The sequence below is a fragment of the Carassius carassius genome, chromosome 2 (assembly GCF_963082965.1).
Source record: "Carassius carassius chromosome 2, fCarCar2.1, whole genome shotgun sequence".
Taxonomy (NCBI): domain Eukaryota; kingdom Metazoa; phylum Chordata; class Actinopteri; order Cypriniformes; family Cyprinidae; genus Carassius; species Carassius carassius.
In genome coordinates, this window is record NC_081756.1 from 43,667,849 (window position 1) to 43,685,913 (window position 18,065).

Consider the following 18,065-nt stretch of genomic DNA (forward strand, 5'->3'; position numbering starts at 1 on the left):
TACTCCTGTAGTCTCAATCATCCAGTTTTATATCACTCAGATTCATGTCACATTACATGCACCATCAAACTACTAATGCACCAGTAAAGTAGCTTTGGTTTGAATGAAAGACTTTTGGAGTCGTGGCAGAAACACTAGTTGGCAGTCTTGTAAACCTCCTCTCATCTGATTCACTGGACCGTTACTGTGGTTTCTTTTGATGTCATTTGCTACCTATAATGTACTGTCTGAGGGCAGGGTAATTCTGTACTTATAGAATTTACAGAAACACATTTAAGTGCAATTAAAATGCACTTTTTTTTCTTCCAGTCGGAACTTACTGAGAAGAATTAATAATACGAAACATGCTTTTTGTTGACACTGGAAGACGATTGTTAGATTTTGATCTGTTTATTGGTATGAAAAGTGATTCCAGATTGATCATCAAATGATATGAATGAAAATAAAGCATGGATAATTACATTTTTGTGCATTATCAGCTCATTTCGAAACACTGTTTACAGGCTGCGTTTTAATATGATTCACTTCTTATGTGTGTTTCTGCTTTTTTATTCACTTGTAGTCTTTTATTCACTTTTCGACCTCTCCACTGCGACTTGCTGTGAGCAATGTTGATCCAAAGGTGATCTTCTGCAAGGTCACTTTCTGCAGTCACTCGTAGTGTCTTTAACCTTCAAAGGAAATGCACACTGCATGACACAAACCGTCTGCCTCTGATTCTTTCATCTGCACGTCACGTCTGACATGTTTCTCTTTTCTCCTTTCTCCAAGGTTTATTAATTACTTGCTCATGCAGCCTCTGTCTTTTCTTAATTTCTATATCCTTAAACACTTCTGCGTAAGAAATATTTATATTAGTGGTTGATATATGGGTTTTTCACTCACTTGTCCCCCTTGATGTAATGTGGGGAACAAGGAATGTTGAAGATGAGGATCAAAGCGCAAGGGGTTTGTTGAAAGTCCAAATGAAAGAACGAGAAACACAGAGAACAGGAAGAGTCCATGTCTTTTGGTCACTTGATTTTCTACTTAAAAAGAATAAAGAGAAATGAGAAACGGTTTGATTTCCATTTTTGTTTTTTTTAGTAACTGAAAACGAAAATGTATTTTTGTTTATGTGCAAAAAATTAGATCATGTTTTAAAGGGGTCATATTATACGATTTAATTTTTTCCTTTCTCTTTGGAGTGTTACAAGCTCTTAGTGCATAAAGCAGATCTGTAAAGTTGTAAAGACTTAAGTCTCAAATACAAAGAGATATTCTTTTTCAAAGTTAAGACTTTGCCATGCCCCGCTAAAATTGGCTCATTCAAACATGCCCCACATGTCTATGTCACTTTGTGGAAATATATTTGCATAATGCCGGTCACTTTGTTGAAATATATTTGCGTAATTCCGCCCAAATGTTCACACAAAGAAAGAAGGCATGGTTTCAGTAACCACAGTTAGTGTTGAAGCAGTCATGTCGGGGAGATGCTGTGTATCTAGTCAAAAGCAAAAGCACTTTATTTGGCCTTCAGAAAGTAGATGCATTTAGGAATCTTTAAGATTACTTACAACAGAACAGCAGTGCATTTAATGGACGACTGTTTTATGATCCTAGGAGAGGAGGTCATTCTGACTTGCTATGATAATCTGGCACTTCTGAATCAGCTAGCGTATGTTTTCTTATTAGATTAAGTATTTGCTATTGACTGTTCAAATGCGTAGTTTTGCGCGTCGCGTGTGTGTTCCTTAACCGCCGATGGCTTGTGTACTGCAGACACATACGAACTTCATCACTGTGTCTGTCACATCACTCTGTTCCCCTTTCGGGCTTCTACTGATGGTAAAACTAAGGAAGTTATTAACTGTCTTTACATTTATTTTGAAAGATGAAGCTCACAATTATGGAAAGGGGCATAACATTTCTGACAACTGCTTGCGGGCCAATCACAATGCACTGGGTCAGGTGGCCTATCAGAGCAGACTGCGCTTGTCAGAAGCAGGGACAACGCGTTTGAGAGAGGTGGGGCATAGAGGACCTACAATAATGTACAGTATTTGAAAAAGAATGTGTTTTTTCAACATTAAAGCATGTCATATTCTGTTACACCAAATACACAAAATTATGTTTTTTTTAAAAAGCATCATATGACCCCTTTAATATTTGTTTTGAATGTTTTGAACCAATAAAACAGCATTTGAATTTTACTTTAGTCTATGTGATCTACAAAGACATGGAATAAAATATGATTCTACAAATTTTTATACTCATTTTATTCTCTAGGCCTATTAGAAAATCAGGTAACTTCAATCAGGACCTCTTCCGTCAAGTATATTTATGACAATTATAATTTCATACAGTTTGTGTTGGCGGTATGGTTATGTTCTGGGCAACACTCCACACGCCTGTCCATGCAGCCATGCTTGGACAGAGCGGGGAGAGCAGCAAGACAAACCCCCCTGGGGTACAGAACAGAACCATTATAAGCATATATATATAATTACAATTCACAATTACGTGAGTTGTAAACAAAATGTAAGAGACTGCTTCCAATGAAGAGACTGTAAAGAAAAAACAAAGTTAGATCGGATTACTGGTTCAGTTGGTGGAGTTGGGGTTGGAGGAGGGAGTTAATTGCGAGCAGCGATGCGATGGAAGAGACACTGAAGAATGGGAATTTAAATAGACCGCAGGTGATAGGTGTCAAGACTCGATTGGTACACGTCAGGAACAGCTGGCTGTCAGCTGATGCAAGCGTGACTAACATGGCCTGACTGAACTAACGCGATGCTCAATCAGGACCTCTTCCGTCAAGTATATTTATGACAATTATAATTGCATACAGTTAGTGTTGGCGGTATGGTTATGTTCTGGGCAACACTCTAATACGCCTGCCCATGCAGCCATGCTTGGACAGAGTGGGGAGAGCAGCAAGACAAACCCCCAAAACAACCATATGCCAAAACTCCCCAACACAACTGATCCAGTTTGAATGGTATTTATTGAATTGACACAAGCAGAGGAGCAGGAAGTGAGGAGTGGATGGGTGTTGGGATCCGTGCCGGGAAGGAAGGGGCCACACACACGCACCGTGGGGTTTTGGAGGATCTTGGAGGCAATCCTTGGAGAGAAGATGGAAGAAGGGTCTTTGGAGGTTATCCTTGGAGAGAAGGTAAAGAGGAGTTAGTCCTAATAGTTAGCGCAGGAATGATCTTGTCAAGAACGTGACCGGACAATGACTGGATGCGTGTGTGTGGCTTTTATGGTGCAGTGGTGGATGACAGGTGATGAGGATCAGGTGGTGATGTTTAGAATTCAGGTGAGGGTGTGCGCCGTGATTGTGTGGAGGTGGAACCTGGCGTGTTTGTGACAGTACCCCCCTCCCCAGGGCCCGCTCCTGAGGGCCGGGGACCCCGACGTCGTGGTGGGCGTCCTCTACCCCTGGGAGCTGGTCGGTTGGGGTGTCTGGAGTGGAAGGTATCCAGCAAGGCGGGGTCCAAGATGTCATTGCGTGGGACCCAGAAGCGTTCCTCTGGACCGTATCCTTCCCAGTCCACTAAGTACTCCAGCTGCCCACCACGCTGTCGGGAGTCCAGGATGTCCTTGACTGAATAGGCTGAGCCGTCATCTAGGAGGAGAGTAGGGGGGGCTTCCGTCTCGCCAGGTTCTGTGGAGGGAAGAACAGAAGGATGGTGAGGTTTCAGGAGTGAGACATGGAAAGTGGGGTGGATCCGGTACTCGGGAGGAAGTTGCAGTTTGTAGGTGACCGGATTGATCTGCTGAGTGATTGTGAACGGGCCAATGAATCTGGGACTAAGCTTGCGGCAGGGTAGACGCAGGCGGATGTCCCGGGTAGACAGCCAGACCTTCTGACCGGGTTGGTACTGGGGGGCCTCGGAGCGGCGAAGGTCGGCTGCCGTCCTGCATCCTAGGGAGCGCCCGTTGTAGTTGGTGATGGGCCGCGTCCCAGACCCTCTCGCTCTCCCGGAACCAATAGTCGACCGCGGGAACATCAGAGGGCTCTCCAGACCAGGGGAAGAGAGGTGGCTGGTAGCTAAGTACGCACTGGAAGGGTGTGAGTCCCGATGGTGGGTTGACGTAGGGAGCTCTGTGCGTACTCGGCCCACCCCAGGAATTGGTTCCAGGAGTTCTGGTGGCCGTGACAGAAGGTACGGAGGAAGCGTTCGATCTCCTGGACCTTCCTTTCAGTCTGCCCGTTGGACTGCGGGTGGTAGCCGGAGGACAGGCTGATGGCCACACCTAGGAGGGAATGAAATGCTTTCCATACCCGGGAGATGAATTGGGGGCCCCGATCCGACACAATGTCCTCTGCAATGCCGAAGTACCTGAAGACATGGTTAAACATCAGTTCTGCCGTTTCCATGGCAGTGGGGAGACCCTTCAGAGGAAGAAGACGACAAGCTTTAGAAAATCGATCCACAACAATCAGAATACATGTGTTATTATCAGAGGGAGGAAGGTCGGTCATGAAATCCACTCCTAGGTTTGACCACGGGCGATTGGGGATGGGCAGAGGATGGAGTTTGCCAGATGGTAGATGGCGAGGACTCTTGGACATGGTGCAGCTGTTACATCCACTCACGTACCTTCTGACATCCGAGGCCATGTTGGGCCACCAGAAGCGTTCCTGTAGCAACGAGAGGGTTTCATTGACCCCCGGGTGACCAGTGCCAAGTGATGTATGGGTGGCGTGGATGAGAGGAGTGCGACGTGTCCTAGGGATGTACTGGTGTCCTGGTGGGCAACCCGGCGAAGTGTTGTTAGGAGCTTCGGCTGGAGGTAGGGTCTCTGCAGACCAAGTGATAGGGGCAACTATTACCTTGTCTGGGAGGATGGGTTCGGGGTTCTCAGACCTCTCTTCGGGTGAGTAACATCTGGACAGAGCATCGGCCTTAACATTCTTTGCCCCAGGGCGGTAAGTGATGGAGAACTGGAAGCGGGTGAAGAATAGCGCCCAACGGGCTTGTCTGGGGTTGAGTCTCTTGGCTGCTCTAAGGTATTCCAGATTTTTATGGTCAGTGAGAACTTGAAAAGGGTGTTTGGCTCCCTCCAGCCAATGTCTCCACTCCTCCAGGGCAAGCTTGATGGCAAGTAGCTCCCTGTTACCAATGTCGTAATATAACTCCGCCGGGTTGAGCTTCCTGGAGAAGAAGGCACATGGATGGAGGCGGCTGGGCGTCCCCTGCTGCTGAGACAGGACCGCACCCACTCCGGTGGTAGAGGCGTCCACCTCCACGACGAATGGCAGATCTGGGTTAGGATGCACGAGGAGTTGGGCGGGCGTAAAGGCCAGCTTCAAGGCCTGGAAGGCTTTGGTGGCGGCAGGAGTCCATGACAGGGACTTGGGCTTCTGGCGAAGGAGGTTGGTTAGAGGACTGGTGATGGTACTAAAGTTCTGAATGAATCGTCTATAGAAGTTAGCGAAGCTAAGGAATCGCTGTAGTTCCTTTATGGTGGTAGGAATGGGCCAATCCTGGATGGCGCTTACCTTCCCCTTGTCCATCCGGATGCCACTGCGGTCGATGGTATAGCCAAGGAACTGCACTGAGGGCTGATGGAATGAGCACTTCTCTGCCTTTAGGTAGAGCTGGAAGTCCCTCAGGCATTGCAAGACCTCCACAATGTGGTGTCGATGTTCGGCCTGGCTCCGGGAGTATATCAGGATGTCATCGATGTAAACTAGGACGAATTGATTGAGGAAATCCTGGAGCACCTCATGCATGAAATCCTGGAATACGTAGGGGGCGTTTACTAGCCCATACGGCATCACGCAGTACTCGTAGTGGCCAGTAGGGGTGATGAAAGCTGTCTTCCACTCGTCCCCCTCGCGTATCCGGATGAGGTTATACGCGCTGCGGAGGTCCAACTTGGAGAATACAGTGGCACCATGGAGATGTTCTAGGGCCGCTGGGACGAGGGGAAGTGGATAGCGAAACTTCTGAGTTATCTTGTTGAGGGCTCTGTAATCTATACATGGCCGTAAACCTCCATCCTTCTTGGCCACGAAGAAGAAACTCGAAGCAGCAGGGGAGGTAGATGGACGAATGTATCCTTGAGCTAGCGCCTCCCTGATGTAATCCTCCATGGCCTTCTCCTCGGGAACGGATAGGGGATAGATCCGTCCCCTAGGCACTGGTTCACCCGGCAGCAGATCTATTGCACAGTCCCATGGCCAGTGTGGAGGCAGCTTGGAGGCCCGCTTCGGGCAGAAGACATCACTGAAGGGGGCGTAGCACTGGGGTATGGAGATGGACTGTTTGACGACAGGGCTTTCAATAGAGGTGGTGTAGACTGGTAGTGATTCGGGGGGACGTTCCACGGGAACTGGACAGCCGGAGATACATGATTGAAAGCAGGCTTCGCCCCACTTCAGGATTTCTCCGGTCTTCCAGGAGATAACCGGGTTGTGCTGCTCCAACCATGGGCGCCCTAGGATGACGTCAGCGGTGGAATCCTCCAGAACCAGCAGATAGATATCCTCGTGGTGAAGGAGTCCTGTTTGGAGGGAGATTGGGCCCACGCAGTAGCGTACATATTTCTTGCTTAACGGCCTGCCAGTGATGGTGTGGATTTGGTAAGCGGCCGGCGTGGCCGAGGTTGGGAGCCTGAGTTGACGGCAGAGGGCGCCGGAGATGAAGTTGCCGGCTGACCCAGAATCGAGGAGGGCGGAAACTGGAAGAGACACATCAGCCGCAGTAAGTGTCACAACAGTGGTGAGTGGTTTCGTTTGATATCGTGAAGGAAGGATGGTTCTGGGGAGCTGACGTTCTCTGGTCGGCAGAGCGGAGAGGAGGAATGCGCCTGGCCCTGGTGCTCTTCTAAGCACGACTGCATACGAGTGGCGAAGCGGATGGACAGCTGGATGAATCGCTCGAGGCCGATGGTATCCTCGTATGCCGCGAGATGCAACCGCACTCTGTGCTCCAATCCTTGGTGATAGGTAGTGAGAAGGGCCTGTTCATTCCACCCACTAGAGGCCGCCAGAGTTCTGAACTGCAAGGCATAATCATTGACAGACATATTCCCTTGTTTCAAATTGTATAGTCTCTCACCTATTGAGGAGTCCCAGGCGTGTTTGCCGAAAACTTCTCGGAAATGTTCGATGAAGCTAGAATATGACTGGGTTACAGGGTTATTCTGGGTCCAGAGAGAATCTGCCCACTGTAATGCCTTGCCTTGCAACTGGGAGATAATGAAAGCTACCTTAGCTCGATCCATTGGGTATGAGAGCGGTTGCATCTCCAGGACCAGTGAACACTGAAGTAAGAATCCGCTGCATTCCTCCGCCGAACCAGAGTAGTGCGCTGGCCGTGCCATGGGACTGGCGTGCACGGCAGGTGAAGGAGGGATGATGGGATCATCATAGCTGCTTATGCAAAAATATTTGAATGAACTGTATGAGGGAAGCATACACCCCTAGCAGCAGCAGCAGCAGCAGCCTAATACGACGGCAGTTTGTATATCATTCAATGTAAGTGTCTAACATGCTGAAAAATCACATTAAGGGGGAAGCATACACCCCTAGCAGCAGCAGCAGCCTAATACGATGGTAGTTTGTATATCATTCAATTTAAGTCTAACATGCTGAAAAATCACATTAAGGTGGGGGGTGGGAGCGTCACCCAAAGTTAAGCAATAGAGGATGTGCAACAAGTATGTTCTTAAAATGCTTAAGCAACTGTGATTGTAAACGGGGAAGCATACGCCCCTAGCAGCAGCAGTCTGATATGATGGCAGTGTTATCCAATTTATGTATTTACCATGCTGTAAAAATCACAAAGGGGGAAGCGTCACCCCAAGTTAAGCAACTGAGGATGTGCAACAAGCATGTTTCTTAAAATGCTTAAATCTCATGCCAATCCCGAATACCCACAGAGCAGTACAAATCCCCATCTCCAAAAGTACCCAGCCTGGTCATATCTGCAAAACAAAAATACAACTTCCGATTCTCTCTGGAAAAACCAAGCTCCTGGAGGCATGCTGTGGGCGGAGCTTTAATACTGATGTTTTGCGTTGTTTCCATAACATATGTTCACTTATGTGCTGATTTCCAACAAAAGATAGAAATCTGATGCAGTTGTACTTACCTGACTGGGGTCTTCTACCATGTTTTTAATAGCAAACGATGTGCAAATCTGGCGTCAACCTGGTCTTGTTTATAAAACATTCAATCACTGAAATGACGAGAACACAACACTTGCTATTCTCCATTGCTGCCCCAGAAAAGCAACTGCATACACGGTCCATGTAACGCTAGGTTCTTTGAGAAGCTGAACGTGGCAAACTTTCCCCCTCACATCCAAAACACTTGTTTGGAGACATTCTCAAACAAATCCTATGCAGCGCTGCCAACGATTTCCTGATGGAGCGTGTTTATGGGGAGGTCTCACTCTCCTCTGGTCGACATGTGCGTGGGCGTGCTTTCCCAAGAGAAATGCTCATAAGGGGTTCCACCATCATCTACGTCATTAGATCCATCATCGAAAAAACTACCGAAACTTGTATCACCCAGAAGTAAGATTTCTCCACTCATCTGAACTGGCCATGTTTAGCATGAAAATCCATCTCTTTAACACTGAACAACTCTGAATCCATGAAACACCATTGTAGCCCCCCCTTTAAGCAAACGTGTGGGGAAGCAGGGGAGCATGCACCCTTCGGAAACTTAGAATGGCATCCAATCTGAATGAAAATGCTCCATATAAACACCTCAGTCAGAATAAAAATGCCTAAACCGAAATGGTAATCTGTTGAGAGGTAGGATAACCTTCTATAACCGAACTAATTTAAAATCCTGCCATGTAAACATGTTAAACTGATTACTTGTATCCATGTAATCACATCAAAAGTCGGTCATCAGAATGGGAATGTGATGTCGGCAACGCTGTGCAATCAGTGATTAGACAGCACTGACATTACAGTAGAGACTGGGAAATAGTGGACAAAGATGATAAAATTCCAATTATACAATAACACACATTAGAATGGAATCTGGAATCTCATGACCAGAGCAGAAAGCTGATGTAATAAATGAAGCACAATTAACTGCTTTTCAGCTTAGAAACAACACTATGGCTGCGTCCAACAACTTAGGCAGGTGACTTGCTGCCTTGCTGTCTAATCAGTCAATGACTTTGCAGGCAGCGTTTTTGCCAGAAGGCACCTCATGAAATGGATTTCGGACAGGCTTCTGAGGCGGAGTAATGGTTTAATGATCTACAGCAAAATATAGAGAGCTTTGGTTATAACCAGGTGGATATTTCATTACTGCAATATTAATTTCTCGCTAGAAATTACATGAGTGGAAAACGTTGTTCAGAAACATTTACACACAAACTGACCACCGACCGCAACTTCAGACGCCATCTTTATTTTTTGGCTTAACTGTCACAGAATGGAACGCACGGGATTGTGGGATATTAAAGGCAGCGAAGGATACATCTAGTATGCTGCCTTTAAAAAAACGGCCAGGTGAAGTCATCTCAGGAGACAGGAAATGAAGCTGACATTGATTTCGGACGTGCCTTGATGCCTTCCTACCTTGGAATGCGACCTCCGAAGGCAGCATTTTTCAGTTTTTGGATGCAGCCTTTGATAGTGAATAAAATGACAACACTTGACCAAAATTTGCCTGTCATTGTATGAACTATTACAGATTCATAAACCGCTTAACAGCATTTATAAATGTTGTAAGATTGCAAGCACTATCTGCATTTATAAGCTGCCCCCTCGTGATTCATGTTTTAACAAAACTTGGTGAGAAATCGAGTATTTTACCTTTTTTTTAATATCAAAATACAATTCATTTCAGAGCTGCATTAAAGAAGGTCTTAGGCTACAGTTATTTCCCCTTGCTGAATTGACATACCTTGGTGTTTTCCAGTTTACCTCTTCATACCATTAACATTATTGTGGATGTTTTCAGCCAGCAACACTACAGAACCTTTAATGTTCTCATGTGTTACGCGACACGACAGTATCAATAATTCTGTGTCACAGCTGAATGGATGAAGTGGTTTATCACTTTACATTGTTGCGCAAACGCAGTGCTGTGTGGGAGACTCTGCTCTTGCGTGCAGCTGGCGGATGCAGTGCATAGCGCCACTTCACACTTTTTTGCAGTTTGGTGTAATTTAGAAACAGTGTCTAAAGTGGGGGTGAATTACCTCGCTTCGACGATCAGCTCTCACTCAACCGGACAAGAAATGTCCCGGTGCACCCGATTACATTTGAGCGGAGTTCTCTTGCTGCAGCGGACACACGCACTCAGTAGATGATGGGCGGAGAAATGTGAGATGACAGAACTGATAATGCACCAATTACAACAAAGAATCACTAGTTTCCCAACGATTCATGATAGTAAATTACAGATTTTGCGAAGCAACAAAACAAGTGGGTATACTTAATGGCCCCGACCACCCCACGTGGTACGACAGAAGACAGCCTTAGTGTGTATGTGATCGTGTTCAGGCCACATGACTGAGCACACGAATGAACACTAGAGGTTCAATATTAGTCTGTTAATTCCAAGCAAGTGCGAGCAGCTATTAAAAATATTAATGCAACCCCGTTTTTTTTTTCGCCTCTGGTAATTTGCATGTCATCGTAGCCACTTATGTCCCAAAATCGAAGCACGAGCACATGTAAACAACACATAGGATTAGATAACATCTCATGTGGTCCACCGAATCTTTAATCTGAATGAAGAAATAAAATACATGTAAACGTGGCTATTTTTGTCACGTTCTTATAAGCCTATGTATAGAAGCCATAGAGCGACCGATGCAAAACCATGTTAACCACCAGGCAACATACACAGCGATATGGATTAAAATGCATTCACTTATCTTAGATGCGGATTTCAGATGTTCGGAAATAAACTGCTACAGTTTAATTTGCAAGCAGTGATGCGATCAGTTAATTGCAAACAGCAATGCGATGGAAGAGACACTGAATAATGGGATTTTAAATAGACTGCAGGTGATAGGTGTCAAGACTGGATTGGTACACGTCAGGAACAGCTGACTGTCAGCTGATGCAAGCGTGACTAACGTGGCCTGACTTAACTAACGTGATGCTCAATGTTTGAATTAAAAAACAACAGCAGAATTTTTTTTTTTTTACATAACACAGTTTGATGGTAAAAACCTAACCCCACATAAATATATTTATGATCATATTTATAATAAAATAATATAATAATTATACATACATAATAAATCTTTACTTAAGTTTTCACCATAATTAGTTTACAGTAATTCTTAAATCCAAATTATAGGCTATACTTTACAAATTCTGTGGATGACCGTATGAATATAGTGTGGGTGTGACCACATTACAGATAATGAGTTCAGACGGGAAACACTGCACCTCTCGGTGGTTTCATATGAATTGCATTAACATAAAATTATTATTTTTTTTTTCCATTTAAATTGTTTCTTTTAAAAAGTAGACATTGATGCACCTGGTTCATTTCTGACACGTTTCAGAAAGAAGTTCAGTGAAACAGAATGAGATGGCAGAAAGCAAACCCTGTTAGGTTCTTTATTTTACAACAGAGTTTTTAAAATTTTCTTGTGTTTTACAACCAAAACTGACAGAGCTGAAGCTCTTTCGCTGTTATTGGCATCCCAGAGAAGTGCAGTAGGCTACTTGTTGCGCTCTTCGAGATATAGCTTCAGTTGCTGTTGATTGTTATAGCAAATGAACATGCTACCTGTGAGTTTTTTCTTAAATAGGCATAGAATAAAATAAGTAGGCAAAAAATCAGTAGGTTATCATAGGCCTATTTCCATGTCATTGTAGATCACATACAGTAAAAATAAAATGATATTGAATAACATAATTTCTGTTTTGTCAGTAACATGCAGCAGCCGTGAAAATAAAATAATAATAATAATAATATAATATTTTCTCAAAGATCAATCAAAAAAAGATTTACAAAACAGAAATGTTCAAGATCTCCAAAGCAGGATTAATTATGCACTCAATAATTGGTTGGGTCTCCTTTTGCATGAATTACTGCTTCAATATGGCATGGCATGGAGGCGATCAGCCTGTGGCACTGCTGAGGCGTTATTGAAGCCCAGGTTGCTTTGATAGCCAAGAGGGTCTGACTGCAGACTTGCACTTGCACTCTCAGACTTGCACTCTCAGACACTTGCACTTCCGCTAGTGACATCACTTGCAGTCTTTATTTTTTATTTTATTGATTTTTTTTTTTACTTTTTGTTTAAATTTCCCAACATTTTATAACAGTAGCCGGTTGGCGAAGACAAGAAAAAATAAACTAAATTACAATGTCACTTGCAATCGCTACTTGCACTTTCTGCAATCGACACAAGTCGTGCTTGTTGCCAATGGAGACAAGAAGCTGTGGTTGTGAATAAACGCTACGTGCAAAGTTTCGCGTTAAGCATTTTTCCATATAGAATAAACTGTCTACAACTCGTTTATATCACTGTCTTTGTCCATTAAGCTACATTATGTGTTTAATTTATAATGATTTTCTATAGGAGGAAAACATTTAATGTACAATTTAACGCACTGCGTTCTGTACTCGTCTGCTTGCCTGTACAGAGCTGATCACTTAATGCATTTCATAATGCACGTTCATGTTTGCTGGTCTATGTATACGTTGAGTCAACAACAAGACATATAGGCTAGGCCTACTGAATTGTCTTTATCATCTTAGTCTGTTATTAGGCCACATTAAGCATTCGCATTGTGTTCATAGCCATCTGCTTGCCTTGTAGTACATTAAATAATAACTATATATCGAATTTGGTCTTTTAATTGAACTTAACGTATCCTAATACATTATGCCATATTAAGTGTTTGTTTTTTTCTACAGGAGGAAAACGCTTAACGAAAGACTTTGTGCATTGCATTCATATTCTGCTGTTCTGTGGCCACGGATTTGCCGGTCTTGTCTTTTTCTTGCAGGACCCTGTACATCATAGTAGTAGGCCTACTTATTTAGTTTTAATCGTTTAATCACCACCACAGCGTCTTGTCTCCATTGGCAACATGCACGATTTGTGTTGATTGCAAGTGACGTCACAGGTAGTGGACAGTGCAAGTAGTGATTGCAAGAGACATTGTAATTTAGTTTCTTTTTTCTTGTCTTCACCACCTGGCTACTGCTGTAAAATGTTGAGAGATTTAAACAAAAAGTTATAAATAAATAGAACAAAATAAAAAAAATAAAGACTGCAAGTGACGTCGCTAGCGGAAGCACAAGTGTCTGAGAGTGCAAGTGCAAGTCTGCAGCCAGACCCTTCTCTTGATAGCAGCCTTCAGCTCCTCTGTATTGTTTATCAGATGTTACTTAATTTCCTCTTCACAATACCCCATAGAGTCTCTGTGAGGTTCAGGTCAGGTGAGTTATCTGGCCAATCAAGCACAGTAATATCATGGTCCACAAACCACAAGGAAGTTGTTTTGGCACTGTGGCCAGGGGCTAAAGACCTGCTGCAAAATGAAATCAGCATCTCCATAAAGCTTGTCAGCAGATGGAAGCATAAAGTGCTCCAAAATCTCCTGGTAGATAGCTGCATTGAATTTGGACTTGAAAAAATACAATGGACCAACACCAGCAGATGTCACAGCACCCCAAATCATCAGAAACTTCACACTGGACTTTGGATTCTGTGCCTCTCCAGTCTTCCTCCAGACTCCAGACCTTGATTTCCAAATGAAATGCTAAATTTACTTTCATCTGAAAAGAGGACTTTGGGCCACTGAGCAACAGTCCGGTTCTTTTTCTCCCTAAACCAGGTGAAATGCTTCTGATGTTTTTTTTCTGGTTCAGGAGTGGCTTGGTTCTAGGAATGTGACAGCTCTAGCTCTTTTCCTGAAGACGTCTGAGTGTCATGACTCTTGATGCGCTGACTCTGGCTTTAGTCCACTCCTTGTGAAGCTCTACCAAGTTCTTGAAAAAGTGAAAGTGACATGACATGACATGACATACAGCCAAGTATGGTGACCCATAATTGGAATTTGTGCTCTGCATTTAACCCATCCAAAGTGCACACACACACACAGCAGTGGACATGGGGAGCTCGAGGGCACCTCAGTCGTGGTATTGAGGGTGGAGAGAGCGCTGTACAGTACATTCACTCCCCCCACCTACAATTTCTGCTGGCCCGAGACTTGAACTCACAACCTTTGGATTACAAGTTAAAATCTCTAACCATTAGACCACAACTTCCTCACATTCCCTTCCTTGAATCAGCTTTTCCTGGCAATCTTCCCAAGTCTGTGGTCCTCCCTGTTGCTTGTGCACCCTTTCCTACCACACATTTTCCTTCCAGTCAACTTTCTATGAATATATTTTGATACAGCACTCTGTGAACAGCCAGCCCTTTCAGCAATTACCTTCTGTGGCTTACCCTCCTTGTGGAGGGTGTTGATGATTGTCTTCTTGACAACTGTCAACTCAGTAGTCTTTCCCATAATTGTGGTTGTTCTAAACTAGCCCAAGAGGTACCATGTATTTACACTCAAGATTAATCAAACTAATCAAGCTCAAAATTAAATATTCAATTTTTTTGAGATACTAAATTTTTATTTTCCTAAGCTGTAAGGCTTAACCATCAGAAAAAAAAGAAGAAACTCTTTTTAATATTTCAGTTTGTGTGCAATGAATCTAGAATATAAAAAAGTTAGCTTTTTTAAATTAAATTACAAAAATAAAGACATTTTCCATGATATAAATTTATTTTGAGATGAACCTGTACACACACACACACACACACACACACATATATATATATACATTTAATCTTGTTAGCACCACAAGAATCCGCAGGATTAATAAATTCAGCTCGCCTGGCGCATCTCTCCTGCTGAAAATGAACTGAGCTCATGGTTGCCGCATATCGGTACAGTACAGAAGGGATGAAAGGGGCATTTCAGTGCCGCCCACACAAAACAAATATTGAAGCATTATAAAAAATTTTACCCATGAAGAAAAATTCGAAAAATCTAGCTAAATGTTTTCCTGTTTGTTAAAAAAACGAAACCATGAAAATCAATCCGTTTCTCATTCTTTTTATTTCTTTTTAAGTAGAAAAATAAATGACCAAAAGATACACGGACCAGGAAGGCACACAAAACTAACAGCAAACATTGACTGACAAAGTGCAAATGAAACAAAATTAATACCCAGATGAACAAAGCACTAACAAGCAACAGGTGAGACTGATTAATTGCCATGACATGATTGTAAGATAAAAAGTTACAATAACCTTTTGTATTTTTTAATCTGTTGTGGAAACAAAAACAGAACTGCAAGATGTTAACTCAGAATTGTGAGGAAATAAGTCGAAATTGTATTTTTATATGTTCATTCCAAGGCAGAAATGTCCTTCTATAGATTCTGCTTTGAGCTTGTTTAGATTTTTATTGGAGGAGCAAAAAATAGACAAAGTAATTGGACTATTGTGTCTAAAAAAGTAAGTTACTGAATATTAATCCTTATATATATATATATATATATATATATATATATATATACAACCCGAATTCCGGAAAAGTTGGGACGTTTTTTAAATTTTAATAAAATGAAAACTAAAAGACTTTCAAATCACATGAGCCAATGTTTTATTCACAATAGAACATAGATAACATAGCAAATGTTTAAACTGTGAAAGTTTACAATTTTATGCACAAAATGAGCTCATTTCAATTTTGATTTCTGCTACAGGTCTCAAAATAGTTGGGACGGGGCATGTTTACCATGGTGTAGCATCTCCTTTTCTTTTCAAAACAGTTTGAAGACGTCTGGGCATTGAGGCTATGAGTTGCTGGAGTTTTGCTGTTGGAATTTGGTCCCATTCTTGCCTTATATAGATTTCCAGCTGCTGAAGAGTTCGTGGTCGTCTTTGACGTATTTTTCGTTTAATGATGCGCCAAATGTTCTCTATAGGTGAAAGATCTGGAATGCAAGCAGGCCAGGTTAGCACCCGGACTCTTCTACGACGAAGCCATGCTGTTGTTATAGCTGCAGTATGTGGTTTTGCATTGTCCTGCTGAAATAAACAAGGCCTTCCCTGAAATAGACGTTGTTTGGAGGGAAGCATATGTTGCTCTAAAACCTTTATATACCTTTCAGCATTCACAGAGCCTTCCAAAACATGCAAGCTGCCCATACCGTATGCACTTATGCTCCCCCATACCATCAGAGATGCTGGCTTTTGAACTGAACGCTGATAACATGCTGGAAGGTCTCCCTCCTCTTTAGCCCGGAGGACACGGCGTCCGTGTTTTCCAACAAGAATGTCAAATTTGGACTCGTCTGACCATAAAACACTATTCCACTTTGAAATAGTCCATTTTAAATGAGCCTTGGCCCACAGGACACGACGGCGCTTCTGGACCATGTTCACATATGGCTTCCTTTTTGCATGATAGAGCTTTAGTTGGCATCTGCTGATGGCACGGCGGATTGTGTTTACCGACAGTGGTTTCTGAAAGTATTCCTGGGCCCATTTAGTAATGTCATTGACACAATCATGCCGATGAGTGATGCAGTGTCGTCTGAGAGCCCGAAGACCACGGGCATCCAATAAAGGTCTCCGGCCTTGTCCCTTACGCACAGAGATTTCTCCAGTTTCTCTGAATCTTTTGATGATGTTATGCACTGTAGATGATGAGATTTGCAAAGCCTTTGCAATTTGACGTTGAGGAACATTGTTTTTAAAGTTTTCCACAATTTTTTTACGCAGTCTTTCACAGTTGGAGAGCCTCTGCCAATTCGGGTTGTATATATATATATATATATATATATATATATATATATATATATATATATATATATAATGTTTTAGGTTATTATACATAAAGTTTAAAATGCAAAATAATATAAATCAATTTTCTGTGAATGACTATGCATAATTTTTTACATACCATCTCAAATAACAGCCTTATTGTCAAAGCCACAATTTAAGGTAAGATGACAAGTGAATATGGTCAAAAAAAAAAAAAACTTGAATAATCACAGTACATTAAGACAGTTTTTGTGTTACTGTTGTTTTCTTCAAATATGCAAATAACACATTGTCTAATGAATATGCACTCATTTGCATATAGATCCAGAACAGAAATCTGAACATTTATATTGAACCCAGCTTCAAAATTCAAAATTTGTAAAATCTGGTGTAGGTTCTCCTAAAGAAGAAATTCCAGGCTCAATGCATGAGAGAAAAAAAAATAAACATAAGAAAGAAAAAAGAAAAACAGCCTTTACAGATCCACATGCACATACACACACACATGTTTGTTTTTGTGAAAAATTGGGACATCCCATAGGCATAATGTTTTTTTATACTCTACAAACTGTATATTCTATGGCCCTTCACCAATCCTACACCTTACCCTAACCCTCACAGGAAACTTTGTGAATTTTTACTTTCTCAAAAAAAAAAAAAAAAAAAAAAAACTCATTCTGTATGGTTTACAAGCGTTTTGAAAAATGGGGACATGGGTTATGTCCTCATAAGTCACCCTCTCCTTGTAATACCTGTGTCATACCCATGTCATTATACAGAGTTGTGTCCTGATATGTCACAAAAACAAGAGCACACACACACAAAAAACGAAAGTGTATTTTGGATGTTTTCTTTCCACTGGCCTGAAAGAAGACAATGCTTTTTTCCTGTAGTGTTTTAAAAATATGATATGGCCACTGGCCATGCATTCATAATTCGACATGATCATAATTTAATTCACATATTATTTTTATATATCCACAGATCCCTTTCTTAATATGGTAAAACTATGTGAAACGTCATATTCCAGCACCCTTCAATGCAGCTCAAAACTGAACTCCAAAATTCTTTGCATTACCAGACTCAAGTGGGTGAGAAAAAAATGCTTTCAAGAGCTGTAAGTGATGATAAGTCTTCAGAGTGACCCTGGATGAGACCTTCTTTCTGGCTGGACATTAGACACATATAGGTTTTGGGGGTGATGTCCAGGCTAAATTCTGCATCACTTTCATGTGTGACTGTTTCTGCTTTCTAAAATCTTTATCACTGTGTAGTCTTCATCAGTGC